A 24,764-nucleotide genomic window follows, 5' to 3' on the forward strand; every position below is an offset into this window, starting at 1 on the left:
TTTTTCGGTTCGGGCTGGGAATTTTATCTTGCTCGAAGCATCTCAAATGGAAAGTGTAGAAGTGCTTGTGCAGTGTGCTCTGTGCACCTCGTTTCCCAACACTCCAGTAAAGACTCAACTTGTATTTTATGGCCTACAAAGCCATCCCACAACCAAGTTGACTCAATAAATGTGTGCAATGGTAAAAGTTAGCCAGTTCGCTTCATAAAAAAGTTGCCTGATGATTGGATGGAAAATGCACTAAATGTCTGGTTTTTATTTTAAACGAATTTTAAAATCCTTATTTTACTTCAATTGAAGAATGTATTTGAACACCAGAGCAGGGCAATGTGTTCAATTAACTTCAGTTACCTCTGCCACCAAAGGTGGGCGGAAGTTGTGTTTGCACCGGTCTGTCTGTCTGTGAACAGGACATCTCAAAAAGTTGTGGATGGATTTGGTGGACAGGTTGAGTGTGTGACAAGGACGAAATAATTTGATTCTTTCGGATAATATCCGGATACTCGAATGTTTAAAGTGATTCTTCACCATCGAGAGATATGAGGCCAAAACCGAGATATAGCACAATATCTCAAAAAGTTATGGAAGGATTCTGCAGAAACTTTGTGGACAGGTTGTTTGTGTGACGAGGACAAATTGATTCAATTTTAGTGAAGATCCGGATCCGACCACTCGAATTTTAAAAAGTAATTCTTCACCATTGAGAACTCGGGCTAAAAATGATATATAGCTTGGTCTCAAAAAGTTGTGGATGGATTCGGACGAAACTTGGTGGACATGTTGGGTGTGTGACAAGAACAAGCCGATTAAATTTTAGTCCAGGTCCGAATCGAGATCCAGCCTATCAGTCGGATACAAAACATAAACTAATCAGCCTGGTGAAGGTATGCACTCTTCCGAGTGCCTGTTGAGTTCTCTCTACCACCAACTTTTTCCATGTTTCATCACATTACGAAAAGATATTCTTCTCCCATAGCTGGCCAAGGTAATAATCCTATACACCTCAGGTTGAGATGCACTTTAAGCGAACCATCAGCTTGTTTGGCATCACAACAGCCAATCTGTATGTTAAATGAAACAAGCCAAGTGTAGATTTTATTTATGCTCTCAGAAATAAAATGTATTGGTCATATTGTTAGTGCTTATGGCATAAGGCCCAGTAAGTTTAAGACTGAAGTCATCTATCCCTCTCTTACTCCCACGAATATTACCAAACTCAAAGCATCCCTCAGGATGTTGAAGTATTGTTTTAATTTTTTCTGAATCTGAGCAGCATTACTGAACCTCTCCACAGACTTCGACATAAATGTGTTGAGTAGCAGTTGTCATCCCAATGTAGTCAGGCCTTTGACAAGATAAAACGTTTGTATTCATCTAAAGTAGGGGTTCCCAAACCTGGGGTCATGACCCAAACTTGAAACCCTCCCTTCAAAATCAAGCTTTTTGAAGAGTGTTTTTCGTGTCGAAAAGCGTTTTCTCCGACAATTTTTATCATGGGTACCGGTTCCATTTGAGTCATGAATCATTTCAAATTTTGGGTCATGAACAAAAAGTTTGGGAACTACTGACTGAAGTGTTGGCATTCTGTACTGTGATACTGAAAAACCATTTCTCAGTTGATGCTTTATCTTACAGCAACAAAACAATGATATTCTCCAGCCTGTATCCTATGCATGGTGAACTGTCAGCTTTGGAGGGTAACTTTTCAACGATTGAAAAGGAAGCTCTTGTACCATTTTGATGTTTTTGTTTTTTTTGGACCCGTACTCTTGAACAGAGCATTGGAACTGCCAAAGCAGTTTTTCCTTGGCTATTTGGCACAATCTTGGACGGGTCGCCACTCCGACCTTTTCTTGGAGCACAGCTGTGCCACTGATGCTGTGCTCCTCTACCAGTACAGCGGTACTCATTTTGCCGACCGCAGGAGGATGACAGGCTGAGTCAACACCACAAGGCTCAAACGTTTTTATGTAACGCAGATGCATCAATATCTTGAACATCAACATTGAGCTCATTACTGACCACCAACCAAGACTGTCTTCAATGAAATTAAGGGAATTAACCCCCAAGCCTTGTGCACACATTCAGTGTTGAGCAGACTGAGTATTCTATACAGTATCTTCCAGGCAGTGAAAATTTGTGCCGATGCTTCAAAAAGGTTTCCAGTGATGTACCTGCACCATAAAATATTTGTCAAAGAGTATGTTTGACTGATAATGCTCCCATCGCTTCCACACAAATTGAATTGTGGATCCTTCCCCATCTATGGTCAAACCAGGTTATCAGTGGCGTATGTATGATCAACTGTATCCTACAAGTTCCAAGAGGAAGTGAGACCAGATCTTGCTCATAAAGACGAGCTGTCCTTGCATTCTGGTTGCTTGCTGTGGGGAAACAGTTATCCAAAGGTCGGAATAATAAAAATGATTTATTCAATTCCACGTATTACAATATGTCAAATTTCACGTAAATTTAATTGTGAAGGAAAGTTAAAGAGAGAAAAAAATTGATCATTTAAAAAGATAAATACCATAATGTTAAAATTAGAAAATAACAGAAAAAAATCAGTTTTTTTTTAAAAAAAAATCAGTTTTTAAATATCCCAAGAGCAGCCAAAGATTATACAACTTGCAGAAGCAATTGTTGGGAATCAAGTTCACTATAAATCGGCAGCCGATTCAGTCCACCACAGGAGTTCCATTTCGAAAGAGACTTTTTCCTTGATCTCCTGAGGGGTGATCAGACAAACCAGCTGCCACTGCCTCGCAGTATACCTAGGATCCTCCGTGAACACCTCTGGGACCGGAATGGCATCCACTTGCAGACCAAGTTGAAACTCTATAAAGCCGGTCATCCCATCACTGCTCTATGCGCGCGAGACTTCATCATCTGAAGAAACGACCATTTATCTCAACTGTCCCAATACAATAAGATGGCAAGATGGTCCCTGATACAGAGGTTCGACAACAGGCAAGGATACCAAGTGTTTGTGCCATAGTCATGAAAGCACAAACAAGACGGTCATGTAGAGCGCCGACCAAAGAAGATAGTCTACAGAGAGCTGGTGAAAGGCAAGCGATGCGAGATGTACAAAGACTGCTCAAAGTCCACATTGAAGCTCTGCAACATCGATGTTAATAACTGGGAACGGGTAGCTCAATATTTAAAGTCGTGGTGCAAGTTAAGTCAGTGGAGCATCAGGTTTTGAATCTCGTATCAATGATAAATCCAAGCGGCGCATTGAAAGTCTCGTCAAGATCTCATCACTTGCCCCAAACCCTGAGTTCACCTGTGCACAATGTGGAAGGTTTTATGCAAGAATTGGGCTTAGTTGCCATTCACGGGCACATCAAAAACCACGAGATGCAAATTACGGCTGACATAACACAATTACTGGAGATAACATTGTTGTTGACTACTTCTGAAATGAAATGCCACCAAGATTCCTAGCATTAAATGGCAAGACCATATTACTTCACCAACAGTCAATAAACAAGTTGATCTGTACGGAAACATTTGAAGGTACCAAAGGCAAGAGCTGAGACCAGTCACACAGGAGGGGGTCTGGAGGTTGGCTTCCAAGCTTCATTATAACAGAGAGAAACAGGGCAGACCCCAAACACAATGCAAATTCAAAACGTATTGCTCTGCAACGGGCAGATTACAAATGAATAACTTCCGTTTTACAAGAGGACCTTCCAGAACCACAATGTTGTCCGAGACTTCTAAACAATGACAATTTTTCTCAGCTAATGGTACATCTTTTATTTATGATTAGAGTGGTTTGGAGAAGTATCATGGTCACATGGCACAAGATATTTCAAAATCAAGAGTACTCTTTGGATGTCCATCGGTCAAGGAGGAGGGGTGGAGGTGTAAACCCAACCCCCCGAAATCTGTCCTGCTCTTCACAGCGAAGCCACAAATGTTGCTCCCAGCTCCCACCAATGGATCACGCGACCAAGGAAGACTCATTCTCTCTTCCACTTGATCAATGTGCCTTTCTTCTACAATCTACATGCACACGCGCAAGTACACACAGATGCATTAACAAGTTTTGACTGTTCACAATATAACTCAATGGAACCAAATATTAGGCCTCAGATTGAAAACTTGTGATCACAGTCACTCGTTGGAGACACAAATGATAAGTAAGTAATGTAAGCAAATGTAAGCGGTGGGTGGGTGTAGCATGTAAGGCATGAAATTGCAGGTCGAGTCGATTCTCCGTCACGACCAAAGAGATTCCGTGCCAAAATGTTAATTTGTTGTCGCCTGCCTCAGCCCGAAACTGCCCTCAAAGAAAGGGCCAAACAGACAGGGAAGGACAAAGCTCCAAGCATGCAACGACTCAGACCTTTTACCTTTCATCATTGGCCAACGAATCACACGTCGTGAGAAAATACAAACCAGCTTACCTCTCCAGTTGGTGATGAAATTTCCTAGGACAAAGAATAAATTGACGATTAGTATTATTATTTAATATGCAGCTTATAGCTGCTTGTTACATCATTGCTGTAAGCGCGGTTGTACCACCGATGCAGTGTCCATTTCCAGTAAGCTGGTACTCATTTCGCCGACCTCGGAAGGATGGCTGGCTGAGTCAACCCACCTGATGTTATTTAACGGGAAATAGGGGGCTTGAACTCAAGACTCTAAGGTCTTAAGCCAGCCACCTTAACCGTTAAGCCAGCATCAGGCTTAATTGAAGATTTGGGGAGGGGGTGGAAAGCAACTGTCAAAACAATGTTTTTTTAAAGCACGTTCTGCTTTGCTGACCAAACACAGAAAAGAAAGGGCGTCTGCTTGTGAAGATTTATTTTTCCTCAAAATGTAATTCAAGGAACTGCAGTACTTTCTTGGTTTAAGATTTGGCAATTGAACATGTTTTTGGCAAAGTCACTCCATTCAAATAAATTTCCCTTCATATTCGAACATCGGCTTCCCATCAAGTCATTTGCATTGACCGATCACATCACAACCTTCCACAATGTTTCGGTGCGGTGAAACAGTGCCTTGCACTCTCAGGCCCTGACAATCTCTACATTTTCTTCATTTCCTCTCTGTTGGGTGTTGTGCAGCATAAAATTGTTCGGATAGTGCAGCTGCTGTTCCTGCAAATCATTGTCGAAAGAACAGTCAATGCTAATTCAATATTGCTCGGCAATGGACGGATAGTAGACTGATAATGTCATCCACTTTACTCACAGGTTTACGGGAGGACCGAACAGAACCACATTTTCCTAAAACTCGACCAATGAGAACTTCTCAACTAATCATGTGCGTTTTATCGCAGTGGGCGTGGGCCTGTTTTGGTACAAGTCATGGTCACATGGCACAAAATATTATGAACTCAAGCTTACCGTTCAGTGTCCATTGGTAGAGAAGGGGGTGGGGGATGGGGGTGAATCTTAACCCTCACCCACCCGGATCCACCCCTGCTCTTCACATCAAAGCTGCAAATGTTGCTCCCAGATTAAGGGCAACCAAAACCTGTGGATAAAGTGATGAAGAAAAAGAATCATCCTCGACTTGCATGCACAAATACACAGAGACGCATTAACAAAAGTTGACTGTTCACAATGGAACACAAACCAAATACTAGGCCTCAGATTGAAAATTTGATCATGCAGTCACTCATTGGAGACACAAATGATAAGTAAGTAATGTAAGCAAATGTAAGCGGTGGGTGGGTGTAGCATGTAAGGCACAAAATTGTGGTTCGAGTCGAATCTCCATCATGACCAAAGAGATTCCGTGCCAAAATGTAAAACTGTCGTCACCTGCTTCAGCCCAAAACTGCCCTCAAAGAAAGGGTCAAACAGACAGGGAAAGACAAGCCTCCAAGCATGCAACGACTCAGACCTTTTACCTTTAATCATTAGCCAAAGACTCGCACGTCGTGAGAAAAGAAAAACCAGCTTACCTCTCAAGTTGGTGATGAAATTTCCTAGGGGAAAAAAATAAATAAATAATGGAACGTGAGGAAAGCAATTATCAAAACAATGGCTTTTAAAGAACATTCTGGTTACCTGGCCTCCCATCAAAAGTGCACCTACTTTGGAACATCAATCGTTTTTGCATGGTCATCACTTGTTCTAACGTTAGATTGTGAGATTTCTATTTTGTTCTGGCATCGAGTGTGCCCGAGACACACGATAACTTGTCTTTAAAAGACCAATATATCAGTTTAGCCCTATCTCTCAATGGTGAAGAATCTCTTAAAAAAATTATCATATCCGGATCCAGATTCGGATCTTCACCAAAATCGAATCAGTTTGTCGTCACACACCCAACATGCCCACCAAATTTCATCTGGATCCATCCACAACTTTTTGAGATATTCTGCACACAAACAAGCAAACAAATGAAATTGCTCGTTGAGCAAGGAATTGCCGGAATAACTTTATCATATCTCCATGATCTCTGAAAAAACAAAAACCTGGAAATCAATTTGGTTCTTACAAGTCGATAGCACTTAGTTTGGTCATGATCATAATTTGGAAGTCAATCGGACTTGAAATGGCGCTTTTATCGCAATTTGAAAGTTTTGACCCGACCCCCCTGACATTCAACCCTCGACCGCTAAGGTTGTTGGTGTGACACCCCCAATGAAACATATGGTTGGATGCAGTATTGGAAGATGCACATTTTGGATTTGGTTTGAAGTCGATACGACCATTTTAGCGGACGTTATTGTGAAAATAAGAATGTCGTTTTTTCGGTGACCTTGACCTTTGACCGAGATTCACCAAAAACTACAAGTGTCTAAGTTAGACCATGGCCGACGTCTCTACCCAGTTTGGTAATGATCGCTGAAACAGTGTGGCTGCTGCAGGGTAAACAAACACACAAACAGACAGACAGAGACACAGAATGACACACACAACCGACCAACATAATTGCCCAAATCCGAAGGATTCCGGCAATTAACAAGAAGACGTCGTGAAGAGCACGACACTTGCAAAATCCAGCAAAGAAGTTTGAACTCATAAATAATTGGTGGTTGAATTCAATGACCAAATATCCAAATCCTCTTCAAATTTCATGTCAATCGGATGAAAATAATTTTTTTTAGAAATTCGCCTTATGTTGACAGTTTGGTCAATGTTGACCTCAAAAATAATTCGCTGGTTTAATTCAATGACCTGAAATATAAATCCTCTTCAAATTTCAAGTCAATGTGATGAAAATTGAAGATTTTAGAAATACCACCTTCGTTGTTGACCTTTGGCCTACATTGACCTTTTGACCTCAAAAACAATAGGCTTCCAGCTTATAACAAACTACCATGTGGTAAAGTTTCATGAAGATCGGTTTCGAATTGTGACCCACAGGTGATAGACAAACAAAATAACAAAAATTAATTGACCAATATACAGGGTGGAGTATTTATATCTGACAGTTTTATTATCCTTACAACTTTTTGTTTCTAAACCAAATAATAATAAAAAATTAGATCCAACAAAGGCACATACTTCAAGTTTTTAAAATCAATTTTGATTCTTTATTTCTTAAAAATTACATCAGAAAAATGGGCCCCTTTCAAATTCGTGCATTAATGACAGCGGATCATCATGTTGTTCATTACCGCAAACAATGTCTCTTGATCAATAGAGCGGATGGTTGCAGTGATGTTTGCCTTCAATTCATCGATGGTGTTGGATGTTCCTTATAAAAACTTTTCCCCTTCAGAAAACCCCATAGGAAGAAATCTGGTGGAGTTAAATCTGCCAAATCAAAGTATGTCTCATCTGTCATGATGACCTTTGGGAAATTGGCATGCTCATTACATTAAAAAAAAAATTTAAGTTAAAAAAAAAATGCTCATTGCATTTAAATTGCTCCATCATTAAAAACTTTCAAGTATTATCTGTAAAACAAAGAAAACAATAATTAGTTATGCCAAGACTGCTTCCAGCAAGAAAGATTGCAAATGTGTCAGATATAAATGCCTCACCCTGTACTTGAAAAATCTTTGATTTTGTCAGTAAAAGAGACAGAGAGGGGTGAAAACAAAGTCTCCTTCACCTTCGGTGGTGGAGGTAATAAATACTTTTCCATCAATATCACAAAATATGATGTCACAAACACTCGTGAGGTAAACAAAGATAACCGCCATGCTGACGTTACATCCAGGTAGGGAGCAGCTTCGTACGGGTCGAAACGCAATCATAATTGTATTGAGGAACTTATGAAACCTCCCACCCACCTTAGGATACCCGCTGGGACCCGAAAACATTCCAGATTTGGCAGGGCTTGCCCCAAAACTGAGGGAGTACTTTGGGGACGGACGGACAGACAGACCGACACAACTGCTTTGTAACATTATTTATATATATATATATATATATATATATTGCAAATTCAAACCGCAATAAAAACAAAAAAATAGGATCAATGATACGGTTTGCAACATGTGAAAGAACCTCAGTTTTTTGTGCCTCATTATTTACCAGCATCAGTACTTTTTGGAACGGTGCTCGAACATGTTTAACATCTTCAATGCTTGCGCTGGGCCAGACTGTCTCCTTCCTCTGTTGGACACCACCAATATCCTTAAACTTTTTGTGCCACTCAGGAATCGATTTCTCCCGGAGGTGGCTGCCTTCCATGGGTCATCCTGAAGCTCCGTTGAACCTGTGTTGCTAAGTTGGTCTCCATAAACCAAACACTACACTACACTGTGGGGACACCATTTGCAGCAAATGTGATGTAACCTGTTACAGGAGATACCTACAAATGAAGGGCTTTTTGGGGGGGGAGGGGGGGGGGAGATGCAATAAAACCGAAAATGTTGTTTCACATGCAGTAAATAATGACACACCCATCCCTGTGCCTGTATCTAAAATTATCAAATATTTTGGCTCTTTGACATTCTACCCTGCCTAACCTGTCCTAAATGTCTTATTTTAGCATTTTCCTGGGCTTGCGGCTCAAGTTTTGGCTTCAAACGCTGCCGTTTTAACCAGCACAGCTTACCTCTGAACTTCAGGATGAGAGTTCATGGAGGAGTCACTTTGTCCACCTGGCCAAGCAGCAGCCAATGGTGAGTGGGAAGGGCACGATGCTTCATGGGGCCAAGGCAACAAAGGTGGGTGTGCATGTGGAAGTGGCGTGGGAACTCAGAATCAGCTTAGGGAAGAGCTGCGAACTTCGCCCGTGTTGCTGCGCCTGAGCCACACCTGATTCAGCATGAGCCACGCCACAGCGGCCATTGTTTTTGTGGGCACATGCCAGGAATGGATTTACATCATTGATTGTTATTGCATATTATGTTTCCCATCCCTGATGTGCCATCATTTTCATATTAAATATACCTGGCCTTGGGGGAGAATTCCAGTTGGCATGGTTCTCCTCTTAACGTGATTAAGGGAAGACTCGCTGAGGGATGATAGCCACGGTGAGTCAACACCACACACCCGGATGTTGCAAGTCAGGCTCGCTCGGCCTCATTGGCATAGCGCTGGGTTGATTCAGACTTGCAATCCATATGGTATTGTGGCTTTTGACGCATGATCCAGCAGGAAAGACCCCGAAGCGATGGGCCATATCAAGACTCGACAGATTTGGACCAAGCAACTGGGACGACCAAAACAACATATATGGAGTTCGATTTTTGCATTTTAACAAATTAAATCGATGAAACCCTGCAACATTTACCTCGCTGCACTCATCATATTCTGATAAAGTGTTGGAACTGAAATAGTGCTGCCATCAAGTAACAAGAGGAAATAAACAAGGAGACAAAAACATAAAATATCATAGCTCCCGTGGTTTTAGTAATTTTGCTGTACGGAGTTAAAGGGCTAGCCCAAATTTACAAGATTTGTGTATGCACGACTGACTAGAGTGGTCATGTGACATGGAAGAACATTTGTGACAGGTGATATGGCCATGGTTAAACAAAATTGGACTATGCATGTTCAAGAAATGGTTGGGGACATGCTTAAGTAACAAAATTGCCAGTCGGCCATCTTAGATGTGATCTCGGTTAAAAACAAATGACGTGCATATGTAAGCCATCATTCATCACCTGTGTGCTAAGTTTGAACAACATCGGTAAATGCACATCCGAAAAATGGTCGGGGACGCGTTCAACATTAATTTTTTACAACTAAAATGGCCACCAGTCGGCCATCTTTGACCGAATCGCGAAACAAACCGATGTGCATATGTACAACATCACGTATTGTCTTAGTGCCAGGTTTTAACAGAATGGGTCCATACATGTCCGAGATATGGCTGCGTACGGACGAGACCTAATCCATATGCCGCCGTTTCAGACCAAGTCAAAACGGGGGCTAAAAATAATTCCACAATAGTGCTTGTGCAAGAAGTAGATCTCTCCTTAAAAACTGACATTTTCTCCACAAACATGCAGAAGCAGTGACAAAACTAAACATTTATTGTCGTGGAATTGTTGCGCTACTCGAAGGAAAAAAATATATATATATATAATTGCCGGCAATGTCACTTTAGCTTCTGCATTCCGTTCATGCATGTTGCGGCAAGTGCTGCTCGCTTTCTTGCGCTTATGCCAAGCCTGTCTGACGTTAGAGCTATTTTCCCCATAACATCTACTTTATGCTTTTTTATTCTCTCTGGTGAAGTCCATTCGCTATCGCTGTCCAGATTACTCTCACTGTTCCTACCAATCAGCTCACATGTGGCTTCCATTCTCTTCACTTCTTCAATACTCTTGAATCTTCTTGTCTCTTCACCCACCTTTTTTCCATTCTTCTGCTATCTCTCTTTTTTTTGTGTGACATCGATCCCTATATAGCTATCCCTTTCTGTGACTTGTCCATTTGCTGTTGTAGATGAGCGTAATCAGTTTCCCAATCTTTTATTCCAGAGTGCATCATCACCTCTCTAACATTCTCTTTGCATATATTGAGCGGCTCTTCTAATCTTTGTTTGAAAAGCATCTCTCGCTCCTTGAAACTTTTGGTATCTCGCCGGTCTTCTCTGTTACTTGTTCGCTCCAGTTCTTTCCATGCATCATATAGTTCACGCACTTTCTTTTCTATCTTCGCCGTTAGGATTATTATTTTGCAGCTTTCTCGTTCTGTACCTTTCTGTTTTTCAGAAAATTTACCATAAATTACACCTACACCGAAGTGGTACTTCCAGACCTCTCTCAGTTCACTTACAGTCCGTTTGATAGCTGTTTTAATCGCAACTTTCTGAACATGATGCCATTCTAGAATCCTACGGAGCACTGCTTTTGTTTTCGGTAGCTTAGAGTACGAAAATCCGTCGATTGAATTTTCTACTAGATAAAAGTTCCTGGGCTTATTAGGTGTACTTTCAGCACTAGTGCTTGGTGTAGGTGGCGGCTTGTCAACTTGCTTTTTTTCAATAATTCGTTCAGACCGTTTAGCTGGATTGCGCAGATTTGCTGGAGCACAAGAGTTTGTTCTATGCGGTCTTTGCAGTTTATGCAGGGGAGTTTCGCTCTTTGATCTGGAACCTTTTGGACGACCGGGCTTCTTGGTATCCATATTGTAGGTGCACAATCACAGTGAAGCTCCTAAGGTACTTTGGTCAGTCTGAAAATAGAGAGAGAACAGGGAATATTGTGTCATGAAACAGTTTCAAGTGGCTGTAAACATTCTATTGTCTGAATACAGATGAAAAGGGTTTTGTGAAAGATTCGTTCAAACCCCTGTGGAAAGAAACATCAGTTAATGGATCCAGTAAACGATTTTCCAAGTTCAGAAACGAACTCTGTATCGTCGAAAACATATTTAGACATATCAGAAGCCTATGGGTAAAGCGTCACCCACCGTGTACCTCAAAATGGCTGAATTTTGGCCGCCATATTGGTTTTCTGAAACACATTGTTGTGAACAGAAATGAATTCAGCACCCTCGAAAATCCTACAAAAGTCTCATTACAAGCCATATCTGCACACAATTTATGGCCCACATACCGAAATCGAAAATCTTTGGCCACCATATTGGAAAAAATGGCCGCCAGCAGCCATTTTTGGGAGGAAAATTCTGAAACTTGTGTGGTGTTGTTTTTGACCATAATTGACTCCTATGACAAGTAGCCAACTTGGATATTTCGAAAAAGTTGTTTGTTTGAAATGCCCTAGGCTACAGTCCACATTTCATCAAAGTTTATACACAAGCAACAATGATGTTTTGGAAAAATACGAGTAACAAATAAATCATAAAACTTTTCAAAGCACTCTTTGCACACAACTTTAACCCGGGTTATTTAGTTTTGTGTATACAAAGCGGTCAGTTGCCTATACACCGCCCAAATAAAAGGTACGAGTCAGAAGAACACGTCACATGCTAGGAACAAGATCGCTCCTCGGGCAGGTACTCCGGCGGTATTAAATAATTCTGGCTGAGATTGCAATGCGTCCGATCAAGTTGAAATTAACACCATATATTTCCCATGACCACTAAATCATAACTGTGACGTTTCATGTCGATCGATGACGCGGTTCAAGAGAAGGAATTTTGTTTTTTGACATCATCCTTCAATCCAAAACTTTCTCCATCGAAAATGGCAAATTAAAGTTAAAGCAACAGCTATAAGTAAATAAATTTGGAACAGTAAAAAAATAATTCACGAGCACAGAGGTGCGTTCCATTACCAAGCAGCTTGCAGAGCGCTCGGCAAGCGGCTTAAGCACTCAATCGAAACGGAACGGCTAACTCGGCAAGCGCAAGAAAGCCCCTTGGGAACTGAAGAGACACCTGGCCAGACAATAACATTTTTTTAATAATCAACTCGAGTGCTTACAATTAGTGTGAAAGGCCCGTTAGCTCCAGAGCACACGAATTATAAAAATAAAATAAATGGTTTCGGAAAAATAACGATTCGCTGTCTTACCAAGATGGATCCTAAACGGTGAGCGTGTCGCTCTGAATGTTGGAGGTGGTCGGTTCGAATCCGGGCAGAGTCGGTCCAACGATTAAAGGTGGTACGGGTTGCCTCGCACTAAAAAAAAAATGACATAACATGGATAAACAACTACAGGTTGGTAATCATAGCGTCGACTTGGATGAACCCAATGACCTCCTTGCATCAGAGTTGCATGTGAGGGAGCGCAGCCATGGCGTGGCGCGCGAGCGGAAGTGGCGGTAATTCACTTTGTTCAAACGAACATAATCGCGTTTTACAAGCCAAAGAATATTTACACATTAAGGTTGACACGAAACAAAGTCTTCTTCATACAAATTTCATCGTTTGCAAGTGCGTATGAAACGGTGTAAAAATTATGGGGGGAGACTTAAGGCACACCTGCGCCTTATGACGTCATGGCCGATATAAACCGATCGAGACATTTCCCAAGCGCGAAAGGGATAACAAGGAAATCCAACACAGGTGGAGGACATTCGGCCCATCATGCCTGCGCGAACACCACACCAACCCATCCGCACAAGGTCCAAGAAAGAAAATGCAAAAAAAAGTTTTTAATTAATGAAATAAATTTTTTCTTTTTTTTTTGTAGTTTTTTTGTTTTCGTATATATATATATATATATATATATATATATTCTATATAAAATTATAACATAGAATATGAAGTTTTTGTTTGTTTGTTTGTTTGTTTGTTTGTTTGTTTGTTTGTTTGTCTGTTTGTCTGTTTGTCTGTCTGTTTGCCTGTTTGCCTGTTTGCCTGTTTGCCTGTTTGCCTGTTTGCCTGTTTGCCTGTTTGCCTGCACGCGCTAATCTTCTGAACGGTGAAAGATTGGAGGAAACCTCAGAAACAAAAAATGTCGGGACAGCCCCGGGAGGTTATAGGCAAGGTGGCGAGGCCCCTCAGCCGGGATGGGGGGGAAAGGGGGTGTGTTTTCCCCTCACCAACCCTCTTAGGCTATGACTGCCGTGGGCCCAATACGGAACTGATACTGTGGTCGCGTCAGACCAAAATACAGAATATTAAATTCATTCAAAAAGACCCCTGGCAACGCCAGGTACATTAACCTCGTGAGGGTATGTATGTATGTATAGACGTATATTGTTACGGTTCGAGTAACCATATGCGTTCAAACATACAGCTGACCCAAAGTTTGTTATGGTGTTAAGTATATGTGTAGACAGATTCGCTCGTGTTTCGTGGGAAATCGAAGGGGTGCGTTGCGATGTTTTTTTAGTTAGGGTAATAAATCTTTATATTCCATCCCCCATCACGATCCACTGTCCACCTGCTGTATCCGAAGGCCCGTTTGCCGGGGCAAAATCTTTGTGTTGTGGCTTCTTGATGAGTCCAGACACGCGTGGAGGGGGGGGGGGGGTTCTCCCGGCATGACTGAAACCATGCCCAGAAAGGGCGGACCCATGAGGCCCTGTCTAATCAGGGCGGACAGTGGCGTCGGCTCCACCAAGGCCCCTCCCCGCTGAGAGATCTATAAATTACAAAGCGATCCTCAGCATAGAGTCCTTGGCTGGGAGAAAATTACGGCACCATCCTGAGAGGGTCGAGAGAGAATTCTGTGTGGGTCGGCCGTGTTAGCTGAAGTCTGAGGTTGGAGAGAAACAGCGTTGGAGCAAGACAGTGGTTGGAGTGAGACGGTTGGAGTCGTGGGTTGCCAAAGAAAGAAGGAGGGTCGTGACGCGGAGGGTCTGCCCATGTCTTGCCTCGACAGCCCGTCTGTTGCGCTGGTTTGAGGGCGTCCGATCTTGACCGGGTCTCTCGTGGGTCCTGTCGGCGGCCCTGATCCCCGTCTCGGACTCCGGTCTACTCCACCCGGGCTCCTTCGCGGACACGGTCTCCGCGCGTGTGGCTGTGGGCCAAGCTGCACGACCACTGACAGGTGCCGCACAATGGAGTATTAATTCCCTCCAACGTGCAGGTACCCTAAAAGAACTACGACCTCAGCTCACCTCCCTCTTTGGCTGTGGGGGTCCTTTCCAATACACCTGTGTTTATTTTCGTCTGAGTGAGCGTCCGAGTGTGTGGCGCCGTCTTTAAGTAGAACTGTTTAAGTGTTTGTTCATTGTAAATCTTGCCTGTATATCCCGCGACAAGTCTGCTCTGAGTCCTTTTGTAAGTTGATTGTAAATAAATAATTATTAAAAATGTTCCCAGTTCGTTTTCGTCTTTTCCTTCAGTAGTCCAGCATGGTTCGGATCTGAGTTTTAGCCGGGTATTTATCCCCGATAATCTGTTCATCCCAGCCGATACGTTCTTGGTAGTTCCGCTCGGCTGCATCCGAACTGGAAAGGTAGTTGGTAGTTGGAAGAGTGATCCGGTTCGGGTAAGACGTGGTTCGCCGGTAGACGACACCGCGTGGTTAATTAGGTAAATTGATTCTCGACAAAAAAGACCCTACGCTACGCGGTGGAGGTATTGGCGTTCACGGTCAGTTAAGCGACCCGCCGCCTCACAGAATTATTCATGAGCGACGGCCTGCAATTCCAGGAGTCTGATGGGAGGCGACGTAACTTCCCCCACCTGGCAGTCGTTCTCGCCCGCAACTATATATATATGTGTATAATCCGGACGGACAATTCTGTCGTGACCCTCTCGGACTAACGCCCGGAGCTAGTCACGGGTGGGCCTTTCGGCCTCACCACGATCGTGCCAATCGGCCACCCGCGTGGGATAGGGTTGTTCACCAAACTCGACCTACCTAAGTACCCACGCGGAGGGTAGACCGGGCGATCGCACCTCGCTGCAGGTCGACCCCGGACACGGGCCGCTTAAGCGACCCATTCCGTACTATCGGGATAACCGAGCGGTGTTATCGTCGGCCTCGACGGTTCCGATTAATTATCGGGCGTATTAAGCCCACGACCAACCCTTTACGTGAAGCAAGATGGAGATTCAATTAAAGAAAAGATGAAGCGAAACGGGAAAACAGTTCAACATGATGCACATTTATTCCGCGGCACACGGAGAGCACACATATACAATTAAACAGAATGCACATAAAGCAATTGCAACAAAAGAAACAACAATGCAGATCTACAACCGACTACGTGTACATACGGCAACACTTACACAGTTTTACCTCACCAGACTGGTGCCACACACACACGTTTACACAGAAACAAAAGAAAAGGGCCACCCTCAAAGACAAGTCGGCAGACGGGGCCTGGGGGCCAATATTTGCACGGGACCTGAAAGAGCGGTCAGGTCCGCGAGACCGGGTGGATCCTACCCGTGTCTTTGTGATGAACCGCAAATGTGACAGCGCGGCGGTGCCCCGACTTCGTGCTCCTTCGCGGGTTTCGTTGGCACTTCTTGGAGTGGGGTGGGAATGGGGCCCCCTTTTCGCACTATCTCAGCGCGGGGGAAAAAGGGGGGGGGAATTGTTGATTCTCTGGGGAAAGAGGATAGCTTGCTTGCTTGGGTCCCGTGACGAGTGATTCCACCGCGACCTCGTCGCCGACAGCCGTCTTCGTTGCCTCGGACCGAGCTCCTCGGTCTCTTCCCCAATTCTCCTCAGCCAACTGCAGCAAACCACCTGTCGCCCTCGCCTCCTGACTCCACTCCGCGCTCCAACCCGACTCTGCCCAAAACACTCTCCGCTCTTCCAAGGCCGACTCTCCGCTCTTCCAAGGCCGACTCTGCTCAAACCGACTCTGCTCAAACCGACTCTGCTCAAACCGACCCTGCTCAAACCGACTCGTCCCAAACCGACTCGACCCAAACCGACTTGACCCAAACCGACTCGGCCCAAATTCGCCCCGCGCTCGGTGCTTTATAGGCCGGCAGGAGAATCCATATGCAAATTTCTGGATCAGAACGAGCTCGGGGGTGGAGCCACACTCGCCCATTGGACGGAGAAAAAGGGGTGTGAACCTCCCCTGATCCTAGAATTTGCATATCTCGATTCTACACCGACGCGCCTAGAGGCGGGGCCAAACCGCCCCGCGCTTGCTGATTGGACGGATCAGAAGTGGGCGTGTAGCATTCCTGATCCGAATTCTCCTCAGAAAGGCCGCATTTTGCACTCGCGGCTCGGCGCGCGTCCCGTACGAGCCCAGGACAGCCTGACGCTCGCTGCTCACAAGTGGTGCGGGAATGTCCGCAGAAGGAGAGAGGTGAAGGTGGTGGAGGGTTTATGGTGGTGGTTTATGGCCATGGTGCCGTTTGGAATGGCGGTGATGCGATGTTTGCGGGAGCGAGTTGTGAAGGTAAAGATCGTGGCTGGTGGCGTTGTTGTTGTTGTGAAGCGGCGTTGTGGTTGGTGGTTGTTGTGTGATGGCGGTTGAGACGTGGTTGTTTCAAAATAAAGATAGAACAGAAAAACGACTATCTCAAAGCATCGCAGCCCGAATAAATCACATTTATTCCCTCTAAACAACGGGTTTGGGGCTAACTACACATGTACTTACAGAGATATCTCACCTACGGGACCTGAATGGTGGTTTGCGAATTTCCACAACCGTAACACTATATAATATTTTTTCATTTTCTTCCCCTCAGGGGAGGGCAGGCATGGGCTTGGTTAAAACGCACATCAACCACAAAACCCCCCTTAACAAGACCCCCACCAACAGCACTCCGTACACAATCACCCATCAATACTCAAACTACCAAAAAGCCTTATCAACATCCCCATACCCCTCGATCTCCATAACTTCCAGGTACCTATCTAATTCTAATTTAAACTTATCTACTTTTCTGCTGCCACTACCTTTCCAGGGAGACCATTCCATGCATTAACTACTCTCTGAGTAAAAGTCCCCTCCCTGCCTTACAGTCTTAACTACTCTTCTTTACTCTCAGGCAATGGTCCCTGGTTCTGTCACTGTCTACTCTTGAAAATTCATCTTCACTTATTTTATCTCTACCTTTCATTATCTTAAACATCTCAATCATATCTCCTCGTAACCGCCTCCTTTCTAGTGAATAAAGCCCTGTCTCCTTCAACCGCTCCTCATAGCTCAGTCTCGCTAGGCCAGGGCTCAATCTCGTAGCGCCGCGCTGAACCCTCTCTATAGCATCTATGTCCTTCCTGAGTCGTGGTGACCAAAACTGCACACAACATTCTAAATGTGGCCCTCACTAAATTCCTATACAATGTTAACACCACATCTTTTGATTTATAAATGATACCCCTCCTTATGCAGCCTAAAACCCAACTTGCTTTCCCTATAGCTGCCTGGCACAGTGCTCCCTGCTTACCTCCCGTATCTATTACCACCCCCAGATCCTTATCCTGTATGACATGCTCCAAAATTACCCCTTGCATCCTGTAATCTCTATTTTCATTGTTCGAAATTTTATGTTTATATTATGATGTGTTTAATTTTATGTAGACAGAATGAAACGGATCACAATGATGCCAGAGGTGTTAAAACCGTGCGGAGTATATGTTGTAACTATCATAAACAGCTCGAGAGAAGCAGAAAAAGCAGTGGAACAGCCACAGCCGAAACACCACCCACTGTCACATTGAGAGCTGTGGACACACTACAATGTCACGTCAGGTATGGGAGGATGCGAAGAAGTAGCTCGTCATTACGTCTACTTTTCGCAGGAACTCCAGGGGCCTCCCGTCTGGCCATCCATCAGGCAGATTATTATTGGACCATCTGGCCATCTCCTTCAGATGCCGATCAACCTGCTGCAACCACGAGGCACGTGGTCGGCTCATGGGCCTCCTCCACCCACAAGGCTCCATCGCTGAGAGAATCTGGTGAGCAGGATCAGCGTCAGGAAAACGAGCCACATGTCCATACAGCCACAGCTGACGCTCACGGACTATGCAGGTAACAAATCTCAATTGAGCCTTTCTCAGCAACCACTTGTTAGACACAAAGTCCGACCAGCGATGGCCAAGGATTTACCAAAGAGACCTGGTACCAAAAGAATTGTCTCCATCTCAGATCCCTGGTCAGAATCCAAGTCTCACATCTGCAGAGCAAGAGTGGAAGCAAGGACCTCAAGACTCGGTCTTTCGTCCTCCTGCACAGGTACATTCAGCGCCACACCCCATGATCCAGTGAATGCATGACTCCCCAGCCCCAACCCAGATGTCTATCGACCTCTGGCTCACAACTTGCGGAAACATGAATATCACTGCCAAGGGAAGTGAATCTCTCCGTGACCTCAACATCTTCAACACAAACAGGTACAGACAAGATAGCAGCATCCAAGATGTCAGTGAAAGCCTGGATCTTAGTTTTGATCCAGGAAACCCATAATCCCAGTGGCTCCGACTCCTCGATCAGCAGCTCAAGGGTGATGATTGCAATCAGCATCCATAGTCTCCGCAAAGATGACTGTATCATCTGTGAAATCAAGGTAAGAGATCTTGACATTCCCAAACGATACACCACAGCTTGATCTCTCTGACATCCTCCCCAGAATCCAACACATACAAGCACTGAAAGGTGTGGGGGGCCAGTACACACCCCTGACGAACTCCAGTAACAACTGCAAATAAATTGGAGAAGGAACCACCACCTCTCACAGCACTCTCAGTACCAGAGTATAGTTCAGACATCAGATTGATCAGTCTTGGTGGCACCCCACGAAGTTCGAGAATCCTCCAGAGGGCGTCCCGATTCACTGAATCAAACACTTTGCAGAGATCAACATGGGCTATGAGCAGCCCCTGTTGCGACTCTCATCTACATTTGGTGAGAACCCAGAGAGCAAGGACACAGACAATCGTTGACCTCTTTGGTGTGAAGTCCAACTGCTCTGGGCATTGGTGCTCAAGCAAATGGTGGCGAACCATATCAATAATTATCAGAGCAAAGACCTTGCCTGGCACTGAGAGCAGCATCACCCCTCGGTAGTTGTTGCAGTCCTGGTGATCACCGTTTCCTTTCCAGAGTGGGATGGCAAGGCCCCTCTTCCAGTCAGTTGGGATGATGCCTGTGCTCCAAACACAGCACAGAACTGCATGCAATGATACAATTACAGCATTTCCACCAGCCTTGGGAAGTTCAGCATGGATGCTGCAGATCCCAGGAGCTTTACCCTCTTTCAACCGGTTCATTGCAGCCTGTGTTTCCACAAACAAAGGTGGTTCACAGTTTATTGGAGGGTCAGCAATAGGGATAGTTCCACCCCTGACGTCTAACTCAACAGCTGGTGAGTCAGCTTGGTACAACCGCTCAAAGTAACCGGCCCAGCAGGCCTTCCCTTTGGACTCCTCTGACAAGAGCTCACCAACCTCTGCTCTAAGTGCAGTACACCGAGGAATGGGCTTGTAGGAATGCAATGCATGAATTTCTCTGAAAGCAGGGTGAGAATCACTTCAACACAGTTGATGCTCTACTCCACAGATTCCTTGCACATAGGCCTCCTTCTCTGCCCTCAGCACACATCAAGTTTTATGCCTCAACTCCCGAAACAGCTCAGCTCTGCCGTTAAGTCTGGCACTACGACACTGGTCAATGGTGTCCAGTGTTCCTTGGGAGACAAAATTCTTCACCTGATAGTGAGTTCCAACACATCCACCAGCAACATCAAGGATGGTATTCTTGAAAGCACTCCACAACTCTTCAGGATTCCCCAAAACACCTCGACCCCCCCCCCAAATCCCCATTCAGCCTGTTCACAAACTCCTCAGTTCCCTCATCCTTGATCTTGCCAACATCCAGCGAGGCTGGGATGGTACCATTCTCCCAGATTTAAGCTGCCACTTCAGAGTTGCTAAAAGAAGCCTGTCGTCAGTGTTGAGGAACTGAGCACTCCGGTAGACCCCACAGTTCTGGATCATCCTCCACTGACCATCAATGAGCACATGGTCAATCTCCTTTGTCACACCGCCAGCGTTGGAATACCAAGTCCAGCGATGAGCCTGTGGGCACTGAAACCATGTACCAGCCACCCTCAGTCTATGACTTCTTGCAAATCAAGGACTTAGTGTTATTCTGGTTTACAGTTCCAGATCCACTGGGACCAACACATGTCTCATAACCATCCCTATCAGTGGCAGTCGATGCATCAAAATCCCCCAAGACGAGAAGAGCATCTCGCCTGGGGCACCATTTATCCCCCACAGACTCAAGCTTGGCATGGAATGTCTCCTTGATGGCAAGATCACTCACCCCAGTCAGAGCAAAAACAGAGACCAGGAAACGACAGTCAAAGAGTGACAAATCCTCAGTCTCGTAATCTGCTCGTTACCTCAATTATCATTGGAGTCAGCTTATTGGACACAGCTGCAGCAACTCCTTGGGCATGGTAACCATCAGAGCGACGAGACCAGAAGGAGGTGTAACTACTCACCAAGACCTCGCCACTATCTGGTCTCTGAACCTCAGAGAGTGCTGTAATACCGATGTTTAAACACTGGAGCTCAGATGATAGCAGCGACAGGTGATCATCCTATCTTATGGATGGGACATTCGAGTCACCCTCTCGAAAGTACCGCCTCAGGTTAACCTGAGGAGACCACCGTCTAGTAGATGTCACCTCAGCACCACCCGAAAACACACCACCGCAATCTGACCCGGGAACGTTATCCCGTGCTTTGCCTCCTATCATCAATGAGTGGGGGTCCCGAAGGCTTTGCCCCAATCCTGTCATCTGGTGAGCTGTCCTGTGAAGAGCAGCTGCACTGGAGGTACTCCCACGGAGTGGGTTTACCGTTTTCTCTCGCGTTTTTTTTTAATGTGTTTTGCGGAATTAAATATTTTCCGGTGACTGGTGTGCAAGTTGTGCCACCAACAATCCTGCAGATAGGTTACTCACTGCAGGATGATGTCCGCAGACACAGTTGGGCATGAGAAATGGATGGCCGTTGGCTCACAAGGAGCTCCTCTGCCCTTTGACAGGTTTAGTTTTTAATCCTGCCAGGTGTCCATATCATTCGCCCTCCTCACCAGGAAACCTGGTAGGAAAGAAAGTTTCATCCCCAACAATCCGACCACAAAACAGTTTAGTACAGGTTTACATGTTACCTGCAGCAAGTCACAGTTCCGATCTGGCCTGACCTGAAAATAGATATATAATGGCGTGAACAATATATTGTTATGGCTGTGGAAATTCGCATTACACCATGAAGGGCCCGTAGGTGAGATATCTCTAAGTACATGTGTAGTTAGCCCCAAATCCGTTGTCTGGAGGGATTTTTATGTGATTCATTCGGGCTGCGACGCTTTGAGATAGCCGTTTTTCTGTTCTATCTTTATTTTGAACCAACCACGTCTCAACCACCAGCACACAACAACCACCTTAACCACCACACCAGCCATCATCACCAACTACAACCACGCTCCAACCCTCAGACAACAACAACAACAACACCAACAGCCACGACCTTTACCTTCACAACTCAATCCCGCAAACATCGCATCACCGTCATTCCCAAACGGCACCATAACCATCAAACCACCACCGATAAACCCTCCACCACTCTCACCTCTCTCCTTCTACGGCCATTCCCGCACCACCTGTGAACACTGAGCGTCGGGCTGTCTTGGGCTCGTTCAGCGATACGCACTGAGCTGCGAGCGCAAATAGCGGCCTTTCCGAGGGAGAATTCGGATCAAGAACGCTACATGCCCACTTCTGATCCGTCCAATTAGCAAGCGTGGAGCGGGTTGGCCCCGCCTCCAGGCGCGTCTGTGTGAAATCGATATATGCAAATTCTAGGATCAGGGGAGGTTCACGCCCACTTCTCCTCCGTCCAATTGGCGAGCGTGGCTCCGCCCCCGAGGTCATCCTGATCCGGATATTTGCATATTGTTTTCTCCTGCCAGCCTATAAAACGGCGAGCGCAAGGCGAATCATGGCAGAGAGTGTGGTAGTAGCAGTGTGTGTCAGCAGGGCAGAGTGAGTCGAGTCATCGGTGTGGCAGCGAGTTGGGTTCTGCAGTCGGCTGAGGAGAGTTGCGGGAAGAGGCAAAGGAGCTCGTGTCCGAGGAGAGAAGGACGGCGGTCGGCGACGAGGTCGCAGTGTGAGATCGCTCGTCGCGGGACCCAAGCCAGCCAGCCATTCTCTTCCCCCAGGGCATCAACAATTCCCCCTTTCCCCGGCACTGAGATAGTGCAAAAAGGGGGCCCCGTTCCCACCCCACTCCAAACGTCGGGCCAACGAAACCCACCAACGAGCACGTAGTTGGGACACAGCCACATCTGCGGCTCGTCCGCCAACGCGTCACGAGGACCTGGGTAGGACCCCCCCCCCCCCGATCTCGCGGACCTGGCCGCTCCTCCAGGTCACGTGCATATATTGGCCTCCAGGCCTGTCTGCCCCCTTGTCTATGAGGGTGGCTTCTTTCCTTTGCTTTTGAGTAAATGTGGGTTGGCACCGTCTGTAAAGTAGAACTGTATAAGTGTTGCCGTGTGTATGCGTATTCGGTAGTAACTCTGCGTCATTGTTTCTTTTGTTTTAACTGCTATATGTGCATTTTGACTGTTTGGCTGTATATGTGTGCTTTCCGTGTGTCGTGTAATAAATGTGCATTGTGTGAACTGTTTTCCCGTTTCGCTTCGTCTTTTCTTAATTGACCCTCCATCCTGCTTCACGTAAAGGGTTCGTAGTGGGCTTAATACGCCCGGTAATTAATCTGAACCGTCCAGGTCGGCGATAACACCGCTCGGTTATCCCGATAGCATGGAACGGGCCGCCCAAGCGGCCCGTGTCCGGAGTCGACCTGCGGCGAGGTGCGATTGCCCGGTCGTCCATTTGCGCACGTACTTAGGTAGATCGAATTTGGCGAGCGACCCTATCCTGCGCGGGTGGGCAATTGGCACGATCGTGGTGAGGTTAACCCCCCACCCGTAACTAGCTCCCGGCGTTGTTCCGAGGGGGTCACGACTGAATTGTCCGTCCGGTGGGCGATGTGCCGCGATTCGAGTCACGTGGCCGTCCGCACGCCGGCGGGCGCGAATTTGCAACAATATAATGTCGTTACCTCTTTCTTTTTCTCTCCCTTTGACATGAAATTTCTTCTTGCATCAATTAATTATCTATGCTCAAAAGCACAAAGGGATGAAGAATGATACCCATCGAATAAAGAAATAAATCGTCATTTTCTGTCTGTCTGTATGTCTGAGTGTCACACCAATCACACCAAAACTACTGGGCCAATTGCCACCAAATTTTGCACATGGACCAAGTTTGACTTTGTGGTGAACATGGGCTGCTTGGTTTCATCTGTTGTCACGGGGGTTCAGGGTTGAAGGTCGATGAAAATTCTCGATGTAAAGGTATACCATGTTGTGCCACCCAGTGGTGGTGGTGGCAGAGGATATTAATAAAAACAGGACTACTGGACCTATAGCTTATCTGGGCCCTGGCCTAATGTTGTCATCCAAATTTGGTCATATTTTGACTGGTGGGTCTGGAGATGAAGATTTTTGAAGAAATTGACTAAGTCTGCCATTTTGAACTATTTGAAGCCATGTGACTGGAATGAGCTTTGCAATCACTGTTACCAGTCAGGAGCAGAAATTTGTGCCAAGTTTCCGCCGGATCGGCCCAGCAGTTTGGCCTGAGAAGTCGAAATAGGAAACGGATGGATGGACAGTGTGCAATGGCAATACCTTATCTGGAATTCCAAGTCAGCTAATAATAATCATATTGTTCCATATTTAGGCAAATTCCTCTTTTGTAAGTTCAAACATCATGAAAAAAAACAACATAAAACATCAAAAGGAATAAGGAAACAGGGTCAACATATGGAAGATCGACCAGACTGAAGGGTCCAGTTTTGCCAATATATATATTGTTGCGGATTCCGCGCCCGCCGGCGTGCGACGGCCACGTAACTCGAATCGCGGCACGTCGCCCACCGGACGGACAATCCAGTCGTGACCCTCTCGGACTAACGCCGGGAACCAGTCACGGGTGGACCTTTCGGTCTCACCGCGATC

At 45.5% G+C, this 24,764-nt stretch overlaps 1 long non-coding RNA gene across 9 annotated transcripts; it reads right to left on the reverse strand.

Annotated features, from left to right (window-relative positions):
• Positions 1-2,409: 2,409 nt before the first annotated feature.
• LOC147009613 (uncharacterized) lies at positions 2,410-13,129 on the reverse strand. Of its 9 annotated transcripts, XR_015053049.1 has the most exons (7): positions 12,859-13,129; positions 9,321-11,555; positions 8,983-9,185; positions 5,927-5,950; positions 5,364-5,493; positions 4,419-4,442; positions 2,410-4,014 (listed from the first exon to the last, which is right to left on the reverse strand). It is a non-coding gene; the product is annotated as an uncharacterized LOC147009613 (long non-coding RNA). The 9 variants fall into 9 exon arrangements; XR_015053044.1 differs by having other exon boundaries at positions 5,364-5,950; XR_015053043.1 differs by having other exon boundaries at positions 5,364-5,950; positions 8,457-9,185.
• Between the last annotated feature and the right edge of the window lie 11,635 nt (positions 13,130-24,764).

This window comes from Eptatretus burgeri, chromosome 17, assembly GCF_056783735.1.
Source record: "Eptatretus burgeri isolate ZD-2024b chromosome 17, Ebu_testis_v1, whole genome shotgun sequence".
In the NCBI taxonomy this organism is placed as follows: Eukaryota; Metazoa; Chordata; class Myxini; order Myxiniformes; family Myxinidae; genus Eptatretus; species Eptatretus burgeri.